General features: G+C 36.0%; 1 non-coding gene across 1 annotated transcript; it reads left to right on the top strand.

Annotated features, from left to right (window-relative positions):
- Nucleotides 1–83: 83 nt before the first annotated feature.
- Nucleotides 84–191, top strand: LOC127745262 (small nucleolar RNA R71). Its single transcript, XR_008006459.1, has one exon. It is a non-coding gene; the product is annotated as a small nucleolar RNA R71 (small nucleolar RNA).
- Nucleotides 192–3,467: the final 3,276 nt, after the last annotated feature.

Genomic DNA, 3,467 nt, shown 5'->3' with positions numbered 1-3,467 from the left:
AATCCTCCAGCAGAGCTATCCAAAGACATCTTGGATAGTTCAGAGAGACCATCATAGAAAATACCTATGATGCTCCATTCAGAAAGCATGTCAGAAGGACATTTTCTGATCAATTGTTTGTATCTTTCCCAAGCTTCATAGAGGGATTCTCCATCCTTCTATCTGAAGGTTTGGACTTCCACTCTAAGCTTACTCAATTTTTGAGGTGGAAAGAACTTTGCCAAGAAGGCATTGACTAGCTTTTCCCATGAGTCCAGGCTTTCTTTAGGTTGTGTGTCCAACCATGTCCTAGCTCTGTCTCTTACAGCAAAAAGGAATAGCATAAGTCTGTAGACCTCAGGGTCAACCCCATTAGTCTGCATTGTTGTTGTTTTCGGCTGCCATGTCTTCTTCTTTGAAGATTTCTGTTAGGTCCTCTACAGAGAGTTGTGCCTTAGCTTCTCTTAGCTTTCGCTTCAAGGTCCTTTCAGGTTCAGGGTCAGCTTCAACAAGAATGCTTTTGTCTTTGTTCCTGCTCATATGAAAGAGAAGAGAACAAGAAAATATGGAATCCTCTGTGTCACAGTATAGAGATTCCTTGAGGTGTCAGAAAAAAAGAAAAATAGAAGGAAGAAGAAGAAGAATTCGAACTTAGTCAGATAGAGTTCAAATTGTGCATTGAGGAGGAGTGGTACTCCATAATTAGAAGGATGTGAGAAGAGGGGAAGAGATTTTTCGAAAATTAATTAAAAAGATTTTAAAAACATTTTGAAAAATTGATTAATAATTTTCGAAAACTAAAAGTGGGAAATAAAGTAATTTTTGAAAAAGATTTTGAACTTAGAATTTAAAAAGATATGATTGAAAACTATTTTGAAAAAGATGTGATTAAAAAGATATGATTGAAAAGTTATGGTTTTTAAAAAGATATGATTGAAAAGATATGATTTGAAAACAATTTTAAAAAGATTTGATTTTAAAAATTAATGACTTGCCTAACAAGAAAAGATATGATTCAAACATTAAACCTCTCTCAACGGAAAAGGCATCATACATGAAATGTTCAATCAAATCATTAATTGTTAGCAAGTATCTTTGAAAAAGGAAAGAAATTGATTTTGAAAAAGATTTGATTGAAAAGATATGATTTGAAAGAGATTTGATTTTGAAAAACTTTGAAAACTTGAAAAAAATTGATTTGAAAACAAAATCTTCCCTCTTGTGCCATCCTGGCGTTAAACGTCCAGAATGGTGCACATTCTGGCGTTTAACGCCCAATGCACTACTGATAGCTACGATTTTAGGAAATTGCACGATCGGCAAAAATTCCTTCCGGCAAGTGCACCGGTTATCATCAAGTAAAAACTCACAATAGAGTGAGGTCGAATCCCACAAGGATTGGTTGAGTGAGCAATTCGGATTAGAAGTGTGTTCTAGTTGAGCGGAATCAAGATTTAGATGAGAATTGCGGAATGTAAAATTGACTGGAAACGTAAATGGCAAGAAATTGAAATTGCGGAATCTTAAATTGCATGAATTAAGAGCGAGAAGCTAAATTGCTGAAATTAAAAGGGATCGGGGTGATTGCATGAATTTAATTGCAGAATGTAAAGAGAAAGTGGTAGATCAGAAATGGGGAATTCATTGGGTTTCAGGAGATATTGAGGTCTCCGAATCAAAACATTTTTATCCCTTCCTCAACCAATGCATTCATTGAATTTTGCTTGGCAATCTTATATGATTGGATCCCAATCCCTTGGCTCACCAATTCTCTCTAAAAACAAACAAATTCCCAATCCCTTGGTTTAAATGTTCATAAGAAGAGATGATGCTCGATCACTGATTATACCACACAGTTTCATGAACCACAATTTGGTAGGATTACATGTCACAATATCCATCCAAACCCCAATCCAATTCACTGTGAGAAAGCTTCTCTAGCATGAATCCTCCATTCCTTTCCCAAGGTTCCGAAGGATTCCAATTATGGATAGTTTCTTTCCCAAGACAACTAACCAATGGAATTAGATCGAGAAGATTTCTAACAAAATTCAAGAGAAAAGATTGAAGAAGAAGATAAAAACTATTATTGAATCATTGAATTACAATAGAGCTCCCTAACCCAATGAAAGAGGTTTAGTGAATCATAGCTCTGAATTCAATTACAAAAAAAGTATGAAAACTAGAAAAATGATCCAAAGTCCAAAACCATCCCTACTAACTTAAACTCTATCCTATTTATACACTTTCTAAATTGAGCTTCTGTTGTGTTTCTTGGGCTTTGAGGCCTTTCCCTGATTTCCTTTTGCTTTGGGTTTATGATCCAAAATCCTGATGAAGCTGCTGATCCAATTCTGTAACATTCATAGAGCCAACTTAGTGATAATCAAGTAATGACACATGACTCAACAAATTGAAATTCCAGACTCATCCATTCTTCAGGCCCAATCCCATAAACCATGATATTCAATTGGGTTTCATACCAGAGTACGTTTAAGTTAATGTTTGTGCTCAAATGTTAACTTAAACTGCAATATCTTTGGCCCAGAAACCCTTTCAAAAAGTGGCGTTTAAGTTGCAGTTTAAGCTTAAACTGCAACTTAAACGTTGGACACTCCTGGAGGTGGTATAATTCAATCACGTTTAAGCTTCAGTTTAAGGTTAAATTGAAGCTTAAACGTGGAAATGAAGAAAGCACCCTGGAGGATGGAATTGTCGAACACGTTTAAGCTCCAGTTTAAGGTTAAACTGGAGCTTAAACGTGTTCGACATTTCTCCTCCTGGGTTGCTTTCTTCATTCCCACGTTTAAGCTCCAGTTTAAGGTTAAACTGGAGCTTAAACGTGTTCGACATTTCTCCTCCTGGGTTGCTTTCTTCATTCCCACGTTTAAGCTCCAGTTTAAGGTTAAACTGGAGCTTAAACGTGGAAATGGCTCCCTGGTGCATTTCCCATTTCTGGCGTTTAACTTCCAGTTTAAGGTTAAACTGGAGGTTAAACGCCACTTTCAGCTTTTCCTCAGCTTTCATGATTTTGGCGTTTAAGCTCCAGTTTAAGCTTAAACTGGAGCTTAAACTGGAGCTTAAACTGGAACTTAAACTGGAGCTTAAACTCCACATGTGATATTCAAGCTTCCTTTATTGATTTTGTTGCTTCCTTGCCTAACCTCTTCTTCCCTGAAATCATCTAAACAACTGCATCAAAGTCTTGCAAAATTTCATGAGAAATCTTCCATTCATAGCATTCAAGTAATATAACTAAAAACTCAAGGAATTTGCATCAAAATCATACTGTTTGGATGGTTCATTGCTTTGTTATTCATTTAACCATTCTTGGTTACTTTAAGCTCAAGAAAATGCATAAAACAACTAAAACTAACAGAAAAATGCTAGTGAAACTAGCCTAAGATGCCTTGGCATCACAACACCAAACTTAATACTTGCTTGTCCCTAAGCAAGTCCTGAGTTATTTGAGAAGAAAGTATGAAACA

This window comes from Arachis duranensis, chromosome 2, assembly GCF_000817695.3.
Source record: "Arachis duranensis cultivar V14167 chromosome 2, aradu.V14167.gnm2.J7QH, whole genome shotgun sequence".
Taxonomy (NCBI): Eukaryota; Viridiplantae; Streptophyta; class Magnoliopsida; order Fabales; family Fabaceae; genus Arachis; species Arachis duranensis.
Note: the sequence above shows the minus strand (reverse complement) of the source record. Positions and strands in the feature narration are given on the sequence as shown.